Source organism: Triticum dicoccoides, chromosome 7A, assembly GCF_002162155.2.
Source record: "Triticum dicoccoides isolate Atlit2015 ecotype Zavitan chromosome 7A, WEW_v2.0, whole genome shotgun sequence".
Lineage (NCBI taxonomy): Eukaryota > Viridiplantae > Streptophyta > Magnoliopsida > Poales > Poaceae > Triticum > Triticum dicoccoides.
The window spans coordinates 448,038,691-448,057,600 of NC_041392.1; positions in this window are offsets into that span (position 1 = coordinate 448,038,691).

Genomic DNA, 18,910 nt, shown 5'->3' on the forward strand with positions numbered 1-18,910 from the left:
CTGGAGATGCAACGCAGGGATACATCGTTTGGTCGCTTCCGGTAGAGCTCTCCATCCTTGATGCACTATGTCGTGGCCTGGCGTGCCACTGCTCCGCTTCCTCCTCCTTCTCCAGCAGGGTCCCTCGTGTTAAGTAACTCCGGAGCTCCGTGATCCAGCATCCCTCCTGAGGTTCCATCGTCAGGAGCAGGCGTGCTCCTGAGGCCGGGCCACAGGCCGGAGCTCCTGAGGCAGGTGGCTGGGGGAGCTCCTCCCGAGGCTGAGCCGTGTTTGACATTGATAGCAGGGCTGAGGGCTTGAAGAGCCGCTCCTCGAAAACGCCAGGCTCCTGAGGTAACCGCCTGGATGCCCGTTTGGCGATGTCGTCGGCCTCCTGATTGGTGCCACGGGGCACATGCTGCAACTCCAACCCCCAGAACTGCTTCTCCATCCTGCGGACCTCCGCAAGGTAGGCTTCCATGTGCTCATCTTTCGGCTCATACACCTTGTTGGAGAAATTGACAAGCAGTTGCGAATCGCCCTTGATGGTGAGGCGTTTCACTCCCAGGGCAGTTGCGGCCTTCAAGCCCGCTATTAAACCTTCATACTCCGCTATGTTGTTGGAGACCTTTTCACCTTGCTGGAAACAGAGCTGCACAGCGTAGCAGAGCATGTCCTGAGTGGGCGATATAAGCACCGCCCCAGCCCCAGCACCATGCCTGGAGAACGCCCCATCGAAGTGCATGACCCAGCCTTCTGGCGCCTCGCTTCCCGGGGAGAGGGACCGATCCTCGTCGGCCTTGAGGCCTGGTGCCTCCGTCCATTCTGCCACAAAATCCGCCAACGCTGCTCCCTTGATGACTCTAGTCATGCTGAATTCGAGCTGAAACGCTTGCAGTTCTATGTTCCACTCAGCGACCCTTCTGGCTGAGTTAGGGCTCCGGAGCACTCTCTCCAGGGGGTATGACGAGATGACCTTGATGGGGTGACCCTGAAAATAGTGTGCAACTTGTGCGAGGCCACCAGTAGCACGAGGAGGAGTTTCTAAGGCATGGGGTACCGTGCCCTCACATCCCGCAACACCGTGTGCTGACGAAGTACACTGGGTGCTCAATGAGGTTAGGTGCGTCAGTGCTGGCGGCTCCCTTCGGAGACCATGGCGCCTCTTGAGGCGATGAGGCCTCCTGAGACTGGCCATCTGGGAGAGGGGCCTCTTCCACCTTTGGTGCACTTCTCTGCGGCGGCTGATCATCCTCAGCCGCGGTGCGGTTTCTGTGGGCCTTCCTTGTTCCTGTTCTACCTTGTCCTGGGCTGCTGCCGCAGTTTTGATTCGACGCTCCTCTCTAACCACCACCGGGGCTGCGCTGGCGGAGTAGGGAGTGGCAGCGAGGTAAAGCACCAGGGGTTCTTGAGGGCGCGGAGCCACCATGACCGGTGGGCTGGTCAGGTATCACTTGAGATCCTGGAACGCCTTGTCGGCCTCTTCAGTCCACTCAAAGGGCCCATTTTTCTTCATTAGCTGGAAGAAGGGCAGCGCTCGTTCCCCCAACTTGGAGATGAAGCACCCTAGCGCGGTTACGCGCCCAGTGAGCTTCTGCATTTCTCTGAGTGTCTTCCACCGCCTTGACCTTTTCCGGGTTAGCCTCGATGCCTCGGTGGGACACGAGGAAACCCAAGAGCTTGCCCGAGGGGACTCCGAACACACACTTCTCTGGGTTGAGCCGTAGGTTCACTGTGTTGAGGCTCGCGAAGGTTTCCTCCAGGTCTTGTATCAGGGTCCTGGCCTCCCGAGACTTTAACACAATGTCATCGACGTAAGCTTCAACATTCTTCCCGAGCTGCGGGCCCAAGGTGATGTGCATCAGCCGCTGAAAGGTCACCCCTGCGTTACGCAGCCCGAATGGCATGCAGGTGTAGCAGTACACCCCACACGGGGTTAGGAAGGCTGTCTTTTCGACGTCTTCTACCGCCATCTTGATCTGGTGATACCCAGAGAAGGCATCCAAGAAGCATAGCAGGTCGCATTCCACGGTGGAATCGACGATCTGGTCGATGCGGGGGAGCGGGAACGGATCTTGCGGGCATGCCTTGTTGAGGTTGGTGAAGTCGACACACATGCGCTCCTTCCCTCCCTTCTTTGGCACAACGACAGGGTTGGCCAACCAATCCGGGTATCGGACCTCGCGAGTGACCCTAGCGGCTTCTAATTTGCGGGTCTCTTGGACGATGAAGGCCTACTTTTCTGTGGACTGCCGCCTGGCCTTCTTCTTCACAGGGCGCACATTGGGGCACACGTTGAGGTGATGCTCGATTACACTCCTAGGGATCCCTGCCAACTGGTCAGGCTCCCAAGCGAATACCTTCTGTCGGTGTTCTGGGAACGGGGGTCCCCAGACTTGCCTGCCTGCGGCCTGCGGCGTGGCTCAAAGGAGGGCCCAGCACGGCCCATCTTCACCAACACAGACCCAAGACCCTCGCGAGGGGCCAAGCCTCGCGGGGCGTACGACGCGGAGCTTCCTCAGGCACGGCCTCATCAGGCTGGCTCGCGAGGAGGCGGAGAGATCAAGGCGGGGTACCTCACGAGGTGCCCGTGACGCAAGCCACGACGGCCAAGGGCGCCAGGCGGGTGCCAGCCCGCGCTGTGTCCTCCTTTCCGCTTTGGTGCAAAGGGGGCAAGCGCAGCCGCGGAGTACCGAGGCATCAGGCAAAGGTTTCCATTTCGGTGCAACAAGATCTAGACCAGGAGGACTGCACGATGGAGGTCATCATGGAGCCCAAGATGGCGTCACCACCAGTGCCTTGCGCAGGCGAAGACTACTTTTGTCAGGATAACTGGTACTAGCTGTCCCCCTTCAAATTAGCCTGCGATTGTTGGCTCCCTTCCCGCTCGATATTTGGGAAGAGGATCAGGGCCTCTATAAATAGGACCAGCCACCCATAGGATGAAAAGGAGAGAAGGGGGTGACTGGACTCCTCCCAGCAGTTCATTACCCCAGCCAAGAACAGACCCTCACGAGGCTGTTCTTCCTTGTATTGTTCATCACCATCAGCCCAGGAGGCAATCCACCACACCACACACTGGAGTAGGGTATTACACCACAACGGTGGCCCGAACCAGTATAAACCCTATGTCTCTTGTGTTGTTCTTTCCATAGCTTAGATCTTAGCGAGGCGGAGGGGTGCAGGTAGGTAGGAGGCGAAATCTCCACGCGCACCCCAGTGTTCGAACCTCAAGGGTCTGCGGGAACCCGAAATCCAACATTTGGCGCGTCAAGTAGGGGTGCACCGGAGTTTTCTCTTCCGCCACTGCCACGGCCTGCCTCGCGATGAGTAGCGCGTCGCCCGCTCCGGCCACCGGCGCCAGCATGGGGGCTAGGGGGCTCCGCGCCCTGGCCCCAGCCCTGCAACAGGTACGGTGGCCGGACAAGTTCAAGCCAACGACGCCGCCGCGCTACGGCGGCGCGACAGATCCACTGGCCTTCTTGCTGGCGAGTGAGGAGGCCCTCCTCGAAGCCGGAGGTGACGATAGGGTCATGGCCAACTGGCTCCCCATGGCCCTCACCGGCGCTCCGCGCACATGGCTGCTTCACCTGCCGGCAGCCTCCGTGGCCTCCTGAGAAGAGCCCCGCAGCTTCTTCCCCGCCCATCGCTCTACACCAACACCCCCAGTCATCGCGGCCCTCCTGGGCGGCTCGCAGGCGCCGCCTACAAGTCACCACGTCAAGCCGTTCATCCGCCGGGTCAGTGCCGCTTCCGCGCGGCAGGGGCTCTCCCGTACCGGCCGGCGCCCAAGGCCGGCCTGACCTTCAGCTCGGAGGACCACCCCTCCAACTCGGCCTGCTTGGGTGCGCTCTCCATGCTGTGCACCCCCACCATCTGCCAGGTGGCCGTCACCAGAATTCTCATCGATGGCGGTGCGGGCCTCAGCGTGCTCTCGGTCGAGGCCTTCAACCTCCTCTGCATACCCCTGGAGCGGCTGCAACCCAGCCGGCCCTTCTCAAGCGTTGGGGGCGGGTCATCTAGCTCCTTGGGACAGAACCGACTCCCAGTAACCTTCGGCACCTACAACAACTTCCGCACGGAGCTGGTCGACTTCGACATCGCCCCCATCGGCCTCCCCTACAACGCCATCCTCGGCTACCCAGCGCTGGCCCAGTTCATGGCCGCGACGCACCCGGCGTACAACCTCATGAAGATGCCCGGGAGCAGCGGTGTCCTCACCGTGCACGGGGACACCGGAGACGCGCTGCGGGTGCTCAAGCTTGCCTTCAAGACGGCGGCTTCGGCACAGCCCGCCGACTTGGAGACCCCCGAGCCCAAGGGGGCTGCACCCGCCAAGAAGAAACAGTTGTTCACCCAAGACAAGGAAGAAACCAAGCAGATACCCGTCAATGAGGACGGGTCCACCAACGCCACTTTCACCATAGGCGCCAACCTCGAACCTGAGTAGCAGGAGGCCCTGGTCGGGTACCTGCGCGCAAACAAGAAGGTATTCGCTTGGGAGCCTGACCAGTTGGCAGGGATCCCTAGGAGTGTAATCAAGCATCACCTCAACGTGTGCCCCAACGTGCGCCCTGTGAAGAAGAAGGCTAGGCGGCAGTCCATAGAAAAGCAGGCCTTCATCGTCCAAGAGACCCGCAAATTAGAAGCCGCTAGGGTCATTCGCGAGGTCCGATACCCGGATTGGTTGGCCAACCCTGTCGTTGTGCCAAAGAAGGGAGGGAAGGAGCGCATGTGTGTCGACTTCACCAACCTCAACAAAGCATGCCCGCAAGATCCATTCCCGCTCCCCCGCATCGACTAGATCGTCGATTCCACCACGGAATGCGACCTGCTATGCTTCATGGATGCCTTCTCTGGGTATCACCAGATCAAGATGGCGGTAGAAGACGTTGAAAAGACAGCCTTCCTAACCCTGTGTGGGGTGTACTGCTACACCTGCATGCCATTCGGGCTGCGTAACGCAGGGGCGACCTTTCAGCGGCTGATGCACATCACCTTGGGCCCGTAGCTCGGGAAGAATGTTGAAGCTTACGTCGATGACATTGTGGTAAAGTCTCGGGAGGCCAGGACCCTGATACAAGACCTGGAGGAAACCTTCGCGAGCCTCAACACAGTGAACCTACGGCTCAACCCAGAGAAGTGTGTGTTCGGAGTCCCCTCGGGCAAGCTCTTGGGTTTCCTCGTGTCCCACCGAGGCATCGAGGCTAACCCGAAAAAGGTCAAGGCGGTGGAAGACATGAGCCCGCCAAAGACCCTCAGAGAAATACAGAAGCTCACTGGGCGCGTGACCGCGCTAGGGCGCTTCATCTCCAAGTTGGGGGAATGAGCGTTGCCCTTCTTCCAGCTAATGAAGAAAAAGGGGCCCTTTGAGTGGACTGAAGAGGCCGACAAGGCATTCCAGGATCTCAAGAGATACCTGACCAGCCCACCGGTCATGGTGGCTCCGTGCCCTCAAGAGCCCCTGGTGCTTTACCTCGCCGCCACTCCCTACTCCGCCAGCGCAGCCCTGGTGACGGTTAGAGAGGAGCGTCGAATCAAAACCGCGGCAGCAGCCCGGGACAAGGCAGAACAGGAACTAGGAAGGCCCACAGAAACCGCCACCGCGGCTGAGGAGGATCAGCCGCCACAGAGGAGTGCATCGGAGGCGGAAGAGGCCCCTCTCCCAGATGGCCAGTCTCAGGAGGCCTCATCGCCTCAAGAGGCGCCATGGTCTTCGAAGGGAGCCACCAGCACTGACGCACCCAACCTCGTTGAGCACCCAGTGTACTTCGTCAGCACGGTGTTGCGGGATGCGAGGGCACGGTACCCCATGCCTCAAAAACTCCTCCTCACGCAAGCTGCGGCACTATTTTCAGGGTCACCTCATCAAGGTCGTCTCGTCATACCCCCTGGAGAGAGTGCTCAGGAGCCCTAACTCAGCGGGAAGGGTCGCTGAGTGGAACATAGAACTGCAAGAATTTCAGCTCGAATTCAGCACGACCAGAGTCATCAAGGGAGCAGCGTTGGCGGATTTTGTGGCAGAATGGACGGAGGCACCAGGCCTCAAGGCCGATGAGGATCGGTCCCTCTCCCCGGGAAGCAAGGCGCCAGAAGGATGGGTCATGCACTTCGATGGGGCGTTCTCCAGGCATGGCGCTGGGGCTGGGTTGGTGCTTATATCGCCCACTCAGGACAAGCTCTACTATGCTGTGCAGCTCTATTTCCAGCGAGGTGAAAAGGTCTCCAACAACATAGCGGAGTATGAAGGTTTAATAGCGGGCTTGAAGGCCGCAGCTGCCCTGGGAGTGAAACGCCTCACCATCAAGGGCGATTCGCAGCTCCTTGTCAATTTCTCCAACAAGGTGTACGAGCCGAAAGATGAGCACATGGAAGCCTACCTTGCGGAGGTCCACAGGATGGAGAAGCAGTTCTGGGGGTTGGAGTTGCAGCATGTGCCCCGTGGCACCAATCAGGAAGCCGATGACATCGCCAAACGGGCATCCAGGCGGTTACCTCAGGAACCTGGCGTTTTCGAGGAGCGGCTCTTCAAGCCCTCAGCCCTTCCATCAATGTCAAACACGGCTCAGCCTCGGGAGGAGCTCCCCCAGCCACCTGCCTCAGGAGCTCCGCCCTGTGGCCCGACCTCAGGAGCATGCCTGCTCCTGACGATGGAACCTCAGGAGGGATGCTGGATCACGGAGCTCCGGAGTTACTTAACACAAGGGACCCTGCCGGAGAAGGAGGAGGAAGCGGAGCGAGTGGCACGCCAGGCCATGGCATACTACATCAAGGACGGAGAGCTCTACCGGAAGCGACCAAACGATGTATCCCTGCGCTGCATCTCCAGGGAGCAAGGGAAGGAACTGCTGGAAGATATACATGGCGGAGACTGTGGACATCATTCATCATCACGGACCCTTGTCGGCAAGGCGTTCCGCAGTGGGTTTTATTGGCCCACCACACTCAATGACGCCGTTGAACTAGTGAAAGCTTGTGAGGCCTGCTAGTTCCACGCCAAGCAGATCCATCAGCCAGCAGGAGGCCTGCAGACTATACCCCTTTCGTGGCCATTCGCAGTCTGGGGGCTGGACATCTTGGGCCCGTTTCCTCGGGCGCCAGGGGGCTACCGCTACCTCTACGTCACCGTGGACAAGTTCACCAAGTGGGCTAAAGTAGAGGCTGTCCGCACCATTCCCGCGGGTTCCGTGGTCAAGTTCATCAAGGGCATCGTGAGCCGGTTCGGGGTGCCGAACCGCATCATCACGGACAACGGTTCGCAGTTCACCAGTAACCTCTTCAAAACATACTGTGCTAACCTTGGAACGCTGATATGCTACGCTTCGGTGGCGCACCCCCGAAGCAACGGCCTGGCCGAGCGAGCCAATGCAGAGGTCCTGAGGGGCCTCAAGACCAGGACGTTCAAGAAGAAGCTGGAGGCCTGCGGCAGAGGTTGGTACAACGAGCTTCAGTCCATGTTGTGGTCCATCCGCACAACCGCGACCAAGCCGACCGGAGAGACCCCATTCTTCCTGGTCTATGGAGCCGAAGCGGTCCTCCCCACGAGGTCAGACGTTGCTCCGCGCGGGTCCTGGCGTTCGACGAGGCACAGCAGGACGCCATGCGGGGGATGGAGCTCGTGCTGGGGGAGGAACGTCGCCGAGAAGCCGCGCTGCGGCGATATCACTGCCACAACATCCGCCCCAGAACCCTCGAGGTAGGAGACCTCGTGCTCAGGCGGGTTCTCTCCAGCGAGGGGCTGCACAAGCTCTCTCCCATGTGGGAGGGCCCATTCAAAGTTGTTCATGTTTCCAGGCCCGGCTCCGCGCGCTTGGAGACTCAGGAGGGGGTGCCGGTCCAGAACGCATGGAACATCCAGCACCTCCGAAGGTTCTACCCCTAAAAAAGGCCCAAAGCCTGTGAAGAAGGCGAATGCCTGTGAAGCTGTCGCGTTTTGGAAAAGGCCCAGAGCCTGTGAAGAAGGCGAACGCCTGTGAAGCTATCGCATTTTGGAAAAGGCCCAGAGCCTGTGAAGAAGGCGAATGCCTGTGAAGCTGTCGCGTTTTGGAAAAGGCCCAGAGCCTGTGAAGAAGGCGAACGCCTGTGAAGCTGTCGTGTTTTGGAAAAGGCCCAGATCCTGTGAAGAAGGCGAATGCCTGTGAAGCTGTCGCATTTTGGAAAAGGCCCGGAGCATGTGAAGAAGGCCAACGCCTGTGAAGCTCGCTGCCCGTGACACTCTCACGTAATAATGAGTTGGGGTTGTACACGCCTCGGAGTGTCAGGAGCACCGGCCTCAGGCCCTGGGGCTCCCTCCCACGCCCAGTGGCAGCACTTAGCTCAGGACTGGTGAGAAGACGTCGAAGACTAGATTAGGTGTCGGACGCGGATTTTCATTTGCTTTCCGCAGTTGACTTGTTCCTTCTCATTTGAAGTTTTATTGAAGTTGTTGCCGTCTTTGGCTTGTGGTTCTTCGACTTTTCACTCTCCTGCCTCAATTTCTCTTATGCAAGGCCTCGCGAGGGGGGGGGGGCAGCCGAGCGCCCTCGTGAGTGTTCCTGTCCTAGTCGTTCAAAGGGTTTGCGACCTGGGTCCATTACAGGAGCACCCCTCCAGTCCCTGCCCCACGGGCACTGCGACACGAACACAGGGCCTGGGTCGGTCGCCCCCCCACGGCTGGGGCCGGGAACTATCCACTCGCGGGCACGTAGCCAGAAGGCACGATAACGGAAGCAAAACGATGATTAACAGCAATGACCCAAACACGCCCCCGCGGGGCTCCACACTACTGTCTTTTTACGCAGGAAAAAGGAAAAGAAAGAACAAATCAGGCGCAGCTCGCCTCACACCGTCTGCAGGGAAGACTCGAGGTGCCTCCGGGGCTCAGGAAGACTCCCTCTCGCGCTTCACCGGGGCGCGACGGTGGGCGGACACGCTACCACCTCCCAAGCAGATACGATGGCGTGGAGGCTGACCGCGGCCACCGCTAGAAGAGTCACCGTCTGAAGAAGAACCGGAGAAGCTTGGGGAACCCTGAGCGCCGGCAGTCACGCGAGCGTTGTCCTCTCAATCACCGCCGGAGCTGGGTTCCCGGCCACGGTCGTCGTCCTCGGGGCAGCACCCCGCTCGGCGACCATCTTCCCCAAACACCCTCACGTAGAGGGTGGCATTGCCGTCAAACTTGAAGTGCAGGGTGCACTGACGGCTCAGGCCACGCGCATGGGCAAACGTCTGCCAACCGTGGGCCAGGGCCAGGCTCCCAGCTGCGGAGACCTCCAGTGAAGCCCATGAGGCCCGGCTGCAGCAGCCGTCGGCCTGAAGCCAGAGGCCGCCCCGGGCGCCGGCCGGGAGCTCGCCGAGGAGGAAGCGAGGAAGTGGAAGCCGGGTGCCAGTCGACTCCGCCGACCACATGGCGAACTCCGGTAGCACCTCTGGAGCGCGGAAGAGCGGCCTAGGGGGACGCGCGACCGGAGCGTGCCCCCTGGCCGCAGCAATCTGCCCATCACCATGCTGGAAATCGTCTCCACGGCCGCGGGGAGCTGCCATGGTGGCCACAGGATGTTTGTGAGGGCGCCCTCACCCGCGCTTGGGCGGGGGAGAGGCAGGCTCAACCTGGCGAGCCTTCCCCTTCTCTGCGGCTGAGAACCTCCTCGACGGGGCCATGAAGAAGAAGGAGAAGCAAGGGGGATGAACTGGAAGGGCACGTGCCGATCCGTACTTATAGCTGGCGAGGGCCAACCGACGACCCCCACGATCATAGGTAATTATGACCCGCTTTGCATGCAGGGACTTGTCCAATCTGTGCAGTTGCCAAGGCGCCATGGGGAAGTGGAGACGCCCACGTCCAATCAACCGCCACACGGCGCCCAAGACCGCAGGCTGTTAGGGCTCGTAGCGCTTCACTCATGCCCTTTCGCCTCCCTGCACGGCCAAGCCCGGGCGCGCCTTGGGCCCGGGGGCTACTATCGGCGTTCTGGGAATGGGGGACCCCAGACTTGCCTGCATGCGGCTTGTGGCGTGGCTCAAAGGAGGGCCCAGCACGGCCCATCTTCACCAACAGAGACCCAAGACCCTTGCGAGGGGCCAAGGCTCGCGGGTCGGACGACGCGGAGCTTCCTCAGGCACGGCCTCATCAGGCTGGCTCACGAGGAGGCGGAGAGATCAAGGTGGGGTACCTCACGAGGTGCCCGTGACGCAAGCCATGACGGCCAAGGGCGCCAGGCGGGTGCCAGCCTGCGCGGTGTCCTCCTATCCCCTTTGGTGCAAAGGGGGCAAGCGCAGCCGCGGAGTACCGAGGCATCAGGCAAAGGTTGCCATTTTGGTGCAACAAGACCAAGACCAGGAGGACTGCAAGACGGAGGTCATCGTGGAGCCCAAGACGGCGTCACCACCAGAGCCTTGCGCAGGCGAAGACTACTTTTGTCGGGATAACTGGTACTAGCTGTCCGCCTTCAAATTAGCCTGCCATTGTTGGCTCCCTTCCCGCTCGATATTTGGGAAGAGGACCAGGGCCTCTATAAATAGGACCAGCCACCCATAGGATGAAAAGGAGAGAAGGGGGTGACTGGACTCCTCCCAGCAGTTCATTGCCCCAGCCAAGAACAGACCCTCGCGAGGCTGTTCTTCCTTGTATTGTTCATCACCATCAGCCCAGGAGGCAATCCACCACACCACACACTCGAGTAGGGTATTACACCACAACGGTGGTCCGAACTAGTATAAACCCTGTGTCTCTTGTGTTGTTCTTTCCATAGCTTAGATCTTAGCGAGGCGGAGGGGTGCAGGTAGGTAGGAGGCAAAATCTCCGCGCGCACCCCAGTGTTCGAACCTCAAGGGTCTGTCGAAACCCGAAATCCGACACCTTCTTGTTTGCGCCCAGGAACCCGACCAAGGCCTCCTCCTGCTCGGGTTCGAGGTTGGCGCCTATGGTGAAAGTGGCGTTGGTGGACCCGCCCTCATCGACGGGTATCTGCTTGGTTTCTGCCTTGTCTTGGGTGAACAACTGTTTCTTCTTGGCGGGTGCAGCCCCCTTGGGCTCGGGGGTCTCCAAGTCGGCGGGCTGCGCCAACGCTGCCGTCTTGAAGGCGAGCTTGAGCACCCGCAGCGCGTCTCCGGTGTCCCCGTGCATGGTGAGGACACCGCTGCTCCCGGGCATCTTCATGAGGTTGTACACCGGGTGCGTCGCGGCCATGAACTGGGCCAGCGCTGGGTAGCCGAGGATGGCGTTGTAGGGGAGGCCGATGGGGGCGATGTCGAAGTCGACCAGCTCCGTGCGGAAGTTGTTGTAGGTGCCGAAGGTTACTGGGAGCCGGATGTGTGCCAAGGAGCGAGATGACCCGCCCCCAACGCCTGAGAAGGGCCGGCTGGGTTGCAGCCGTTCCAAGGGTATGCAGAGGAGGTTGAAGGCCTCGACCGAGAGCACGCTGAGGCCCGCACCGCCATCGATGAGAGTTCTGGTGACGGCCACTTGGCAGATGGTGGGGTGCACAACATGGGGAGCGCACCCGAGCAGGCCGAGTTGGAGGGGTGGTCCTCTGAGCTGAAGGTCAGGCCGGCCTTGGGCGCCGCCCGGTTCGGGAGAGCCCCCTGCCGCACGGAAGCGGCACTGACCCGGTGGATGAACGGCTTGACGTGGTGACTTGTAGGCGGCGCCGGCGAGCCGCCCAGGAGGGTCGCGACGACCGGGGGTGTTGGTGTAGTGCGATGGGCGGGGAAGAGGCTGCGGGGCTCTTCCCAGCAGGCCACGGAGGCTGCCAGCAGGTGGAGCAGCCATGTGCGCGGAGCGCCGGTGAGGGCCATGGGGAGCCAGTTGGCCATGACCCTATCGTCACCTCCGGCTTCGAGAAGGGCCTCCTCGCTCGCCAGCAAGAAGGCCAGCGGATCTGTCGCGCCGCCGTAGCGTGGCGGCGTCGTTGGCTTGAACTTGTCCGGCCACCGTACCCGTTGCAGGGCTGGGGCCAGGGCTCGGAGCCCCCTGGCCCCCGTGCTGGCGCCGGCAGCCGGAGCGGGCGACGCGCTACTCATCGCGAGGCAGGCGGTGGCGGAAGAGAAAACCCCGGTGCACCCCTACCTGGCGTGCCAAATGTCGGATTTCGGGTTCCGGCAGACCCTTGAGGTTCGAACACTGGGGTGCGCGCGGAGATTTCGCCTCCTACCTACCTGCACCCCTCCGCCTTGCTAAGATCTAAGATATGGAAAGAACAACACAAGAGACACAGGGTTTATACTGGTTCGGGCCACCGTTGTGGTGTAATACCCTACTCCAGTGTGTGGTGTGGTGGATTGCCTCCTGGGCTGATGGTGATGAACAATACAAGGAAGACCTGCCTCGCGAGGGTCTGTTCTTGGCTGGGGCAATGAACTGCTGGGAGGAGTCCAGTCACCCTCCTTTCTCTCCTCCATCCTATGGGTGGCTGGTCCTATTTATAGAGGCCATGGTCCTCTTCCCAAATATCGAGCGGGAAGGGAGCCAACAATTGCGGGCTAATTTGAAGGGGGGCAGCTAGTACCAGTTATCCTGACAAAAGTAGTCTTCGCCTGCACAAAGCTCTGGTGGTGACGCCGTCTTGGGCTCCACGATGACCTCCGTCTTGTAGTCCTCCTGGTCTTGGTCTTGTTGCACCGAAATGGCAACCTTTTCCTGATGCCTCGGTACTCCACGGCTGCGCTTGCCCCCTTTGCACCAAAGGGGAAAGGAGGACACCGCGCGGGCTGGCACCCGCCTGGCGCCCTTGGCCGTCATGGCTTGCGTCACGGGCACCTCGTGAGGTTCCCCGCCTTGATCTCTCCGCCTCCTCGCGAGCCAGCCTGATGAGGCCGTGCCTGAGGAAGCTCCGTGTCGTCCACCCCGCGAGGCTTGGCCCCTCACGAGGGTCTTGGGTCTATGTTGGTGAAGATGGGCCGTGCTGGGCCCCCCTTTGAGCCACGCCGCAGGCCGCAGGCAGGCAAGTCTGGGGACCCACGTTCGCAGAACGCCGACAAACTTGTGTGTCATGGGGTGCCCCCTTGCCCTCGTATATAAAGGAGGGAGAGGGGGAGGTGCGGCCGGCCCTAGGGGTGCGCCTGGAGGAGTCCTACTCCCACCGGGAGTAGGACTCCCCCCTCTAGCCTTGTTGGAGAAGGAAAGGGGAAGGGGGAAAGAGGAAAGGCGGGCGCCGCCCCCCCCTTCCTTGTCCAATTCGGACTAGGGGGGAGGGGGCACGCGGCCTGCCCTGGCCAGCCCTCCTCTTCTCCCTTAGGGCCCATGTAGGCCCATTAACCGCCGGGGGGGCTCCGGTAACCCCCCGGTGCTGCGGTAAAAAACCCAATTTCACCCGGAACGTTTCCAATATCCAAATATAGGCTTACAATATCCAAATATAGGCTTACCATTTCGAGACTCCTCGTCATGTCCGTGATCATATCCGGGACTCTGAGCAACCTTCGGTACATCAAAACACAAAAACCCTAATTACGATTGTCACCGAACTTTAAGCGTGCGGACCCTACGGGTTCGAGAACTATATAGACATGACCGAGACACGTCTCCGGTCAATAACCAATAGCGGAACCTGGATGCTCATATTGGCTCCTACATTTCTACGAAGATCTTTATCGGTCAGACCGCATAACAACATACGTTGTTCCCTTTGTCATCGGTACGTTACTTGCCCGAGATTCTATCGTCGGTATCTCAATACCTAGTTCAATCTCGTTACCGGCAAGTCTCTTTACTCATTCCGTAACACATCATCCCGCAACTAACTCATTAGTTGCAATGCTTGCAAGGCTTATAGTGATGTGCATTACCGAGTGGGCCCAGAGATACCTCTCCGACAATCGGAGTGACAAATCCTAATCTCAAAATATGCCAATCCAACAAGTACCTTTGGAGACACCTATAGAGCACCTTTATGATAACCCAGTTATGTTGTGACATTTGGTAGCACACAAAGTGTTCCTCCGGTAAACGGGAGTTGCATAATCTCATAGTCATAGGAACATGTATAAGTCATGAAGAAAGCAATAGCAACAAACTAAACGATCAAGTGCTAAGCTAACGGAATGGGTCAAGTCAATCACATCATTCTCCTAATGATGTGATCCCATTAATCAAATGATCACATGTATAAGTCTATGTCTAGGAAACATAACCATCTTTGATCAACGAGCTAGTCAAGTAGAGGCATACTAGTGACACTTTTTTGTCTATGTATTCACACATGTATTATGTTTCCGGTTAATACAATTCTAGCATGAATAATAAACATTTATCATGATATAAGAAAATAAATAATAACTTTATTATTGCCTCTAGGGCATATTTCCTTCAGTCTCCCACTTGCACTAGAGTCAATAATCTAGTTCACATCGCCATGTGATTTAATACCAATAGTTCACATCACCATGTGATTAACACCCATAGTTCACATCGACATGTGACCAACACCCAAAGGGTTTACTAGAGTCAATAATCTAGTTCACATCGCTATGTGATTAACACCCAAAGAGTACTAAGGTGTGATCATGTTTTGCTTGTGAGAGAAGTTTAGTCAACGGGTCTGCCACATTCAGATCCGTAAGTATTTTGCAATTTTCTATGTCAACAATGCTCTGCACGGAGCTACTCTAGCTAATTGCTCCCACTTTCAATATATATCCAGATTGTGATTTAGAGTCATCTGGATCAGTGTCAAAATTTGCATCAACGTAACCCTTTACGACGAACCCTTTTTGTCAGCTCCATAATCGAGAAACATATCCTTATTACACTAAGGATAATTTTGACCGCTGTCCATTGATCTACTCCTAGATCACTATTGTACTCCCTTGCGAAAAACTCAGGGCAGGGTATACAATAGGTCTGGTACACAGCATGCCATACTTTATAGAACCTATGGCTGAGGCATAGGGAATGACTTTCATTCTCTCTCTATCTTCTGCCGTGGTCGGGTTTTGAGTCTTACTCAACTTCACACCTTGTAACACAGGAAAGAACTCCTTCTTTGACTATTCCATTTTGAACTACTTCAAAATCTTGTCAAGGTATGTACTCATTGAAAAACTTATCAAGCGTCTTGATCTATCTCTATAGATCTTGATGCTCAATATGTAAGCAGCTTCACCAAGGTCTTTCTTTGAAAAACTCCTTTCAGACATTCCTTTATGCTTTGCAGAATAATTCTACATTATCTCCGATCAACAATATGTCATTCACATATACTTATCAGAAATGTAGTGCTCCCACTCACTTTCTTGTAAATACAGGCTTCACCGCAAGTATATATAAAACTATATGCTTTGATCAACTTATCAAAGCGTAGATTCCAACTCTAAGATGCTTGCACCAGTCCATAGATGGATCGCTGGAGCTTTGCATATTTTGTTAGTACCTTTAGGATTGACAAAACCTTCTGGTTGCATTATATACAACTCTTCTTTAATAAATCCATTAAGGAATGCAGTTTTGTTTATCCATTTGCCAGATTTCATAAAATGCGGCAATTGCTAACATGATTCGGACAGACTTAAGCATAGATACGAGTGAGAAACTCTCATCATAGTCAACACCTTGAACTTATCAAAAACCTTTTAGCGACAATTCTAGCTTTGTAGATAGTAATGCTACTATCAGCGTCCGTCTTCCTCTTGAAGATCCATTTATTCTCAATGGCTCGCCGATCAATGGGCAAGTCAATCAAAGTCCATACTTTGTTCTCATACATGGTTCTCATCTCAGATTTCATGGCCTCAAGCCATTTCGTGGAATATGGGCTCATCATCGCTTCCTCATAGTTCGTAGGCTCGTCATGCTCAAGTAACATGACCTCCAGAACAGGATTACCGTACCACTCTGGTGCGGATCTCACTCTGGTTTACCTACGAGGTTCGGTAGTAACTTGATCTGAAGTTACATGATCATCATCATTAGCTTCCTCACTAATGAGTGTAGTAGTCACAGGAATGGATTTCTGTGATGAACTACTTCCCAATAAGGGAGCAGGTATAGTTACCTCATCAAGTTCTACTTTCCTCCCACTCACTTATTTCGAGAGAAACTCCTTCTCTAGAAAGGATCCATTCTTAGCAACGAATATCTTGCCTTCGGATCTGTGCTAGAAGGTGTACCCAACAGTAACTTTTGGGTATCCTATGAAGACGCACTTTTCCAATTTGGTGTTGAGCTTATCAGGATGAAACTTTTCACATAAGCATCGCAACCCCAAACTTTAAGAAACGACAACTTTGGTTTCTTGCCAAACCACAGTTCATACAGTGTCGTCTCAATGGATTTAGATGGTGCCCTTTTTAACGTGAATGCAGCTGTCTCTAATGCACAACCCCAAAAGTATAGTGGTAAATCGGTAAGAAACATCATAGATTGCACTATATCCAATAAAGTACGGTTATGACGTTCGGACACACCATTACACTGTGGTGTTTCAGGTGGCGTGAGTAGTGAAACTATTTCACATTGTTTTAACTGAAGGCCAAACTCGTAACTCAAATATTTCACCTCTGCGATCATATCGTAGAAACTTTTATTTTCTTGTTACGATGATTCTCCACTTCACTCTAAAATTCTTTGAACTTTTCAAATGTTTCAGACTTATGTTTCATCAAGTAGATATACCCATATCTACTAAAATCATCTGTGAAGCTCAGAAAATAACGATACTTGCCGTGAGCCTTAACACTCATCGGACCGCATACAGCAGTATGTATTATTTCCAATAAGTCAGTTGCTCGCTCCATTGTTCTGGAGAACAGAGTCTTAGTCATCTTGCCCGTGAGGCATGGTTCGCAAGCATCAAAATGATTCATAATCAAGTGATTCCAAAAGCCCATCAGCATGGAGTTTCTTCATGCGCTTTACGCCAATATGACCTAAACGGCAATGCCACAAATAAGTTGCACTATCATTATTAACTTTGCATCTTTTGGCTTCAATATTATGAATATGTGTATCACTACGATCGAGATCCAACAAACCATTTTCATTGGGTGTATGACCATAGAAGGTTTTATTCATGTAAACAGAACAACAATTATTCTCTAACTTACATGAATAACCGTATTGCAATAAACATGATCCAATCATATTCATGCTCAACGCAAACACTAAATAACATTTATTTTAGGTTCAACACTAATCCCGAAAGTATAGGGAGTGTGCGATGATGATCATATCAATCTTGGAACCACTTCCAATACACATCGTCACTTCATCCTTAACTAGTCTCTGTTCATTATGCAACTCCCATTTCGAGTTACTACTCTTAGCAACTGAACCAATATCAAATACAGAGGGGTTGCTATAAACACTAGTAAAGTACACATCAATAACATGTATATCAAATATAGCTTTGTTCACTTTGCCATCCTTCTAATCCACCAAATACTTGGGGCAGTTCCGCTTCCAGTGACCAGTCCCTTTGCAGTAGAAGCACTTAGTCTCAGGCTTAGGACCAGACTTGGGCTTCTTCACTTGAGCAGCAACTTGCTTGCCGATCTTCTTGAAGTTCCCTTTCTTTCCCTTTGCCCTTTTTTTGAAACTAGTGGTCTTGTTAATCATCAACACTTGATGCTCTTTCTTGATTTCTACCTTCAACGATTTCATCATCATGAAAAGCTCGGGAATCATCATCCCTTGCATACTATAGTTCATCATGAAGTTCTGCTAACTTGGTGATTGTAACTAGAGAACTCTGTCAATCACTATTTTATCTGGAAGATTAACTCCCACTTGATTCAAGCGATTGTAGTACCCAGACAATCCAAACACATGCTCACTGCTTGAGCTATTCTCCTCCATCTTTTAGCTATAGAACTTGTTGGAGACTTCATATCTCTCAACTCGGGTATTTGCTTGAAATATTAACTTCAACTCCTGGAACATCCATATGATCCATGACGTTCAAAACATCTTTGAAGTCCCGATTCTAAGCTGTTAAGCATGGTGCACTAAACTATCAAGTAGTCATCGTATTGAGCTAGCCAAACGTTCATGACGTCTGCATCTGCTCCTACAATAGGTTTGTCACCTAGCGGTGCATTAAGGACATAATCCTTCTATGTAGCAATGAGGATAAACCTCAGATCACGGATCCAATCCGCATCATTGCTACTAACATCTTTCAACTTAGTTTTCTCTAGGAACATATCAAAAATAAAACAGGGGAGCTAAATGCGAGCTATTGATCTACAACATAGATATGCTAATACTAACAGGACTAAGTTCATGATAAATTTAAGTTCAATTAATCATATTACTTAAGAACTCCCACTTGAAAAGACATCCCTCTAATCTTCTAAGTGATCACGTGATCTAAATCAACTAAACCATAACCGATCATCACGTGAAATGGAGTAGTTTTCAATGGTGAACATCACTATGTGATCATATCTACTATATGATTCACGCTCGACCTTTCGGTCTTAGTGTTCCGAGGCCATATCTGCATATGCTAGGCTCGTCAAGTTTAACCTGAGTATTCTGCGTGTGCAAAACTGGCTTGCACCCGTTGTAGATGGACGTAGAGCTTATCACACCCGATCATCACGTGGTGTTTGGGCACGACGAACTTTGGCAATGGTGCATACTCAGGGAGAACACTTTTATCTTGAAATTTAGTGAGAGATCATCTTATAATGCTACCGTCAATCAAAGCAAGATAAGATGCATAAAAGATAAACATCACATGCAATCAATATAAGTGATATGATATGGCCATCATCATATTGTACTTGTGATCTCCATCTCCGAAGTACCGTCATGATCACCATCGTCACCGGCACGACACCTTGATCTCCACCGTAGCATCGTTGTCGTCTCGCCAATCTTATGCTTCCACGACTATCGCTACCGCTTAGTGATAAAGTAAAGCATTACAGCGCAATTGCATTGCATACAATAAAGTGACAACCATATGGCTCCTGCCAGTTGCCGATAACTCGGTTACAAAACATGATCATC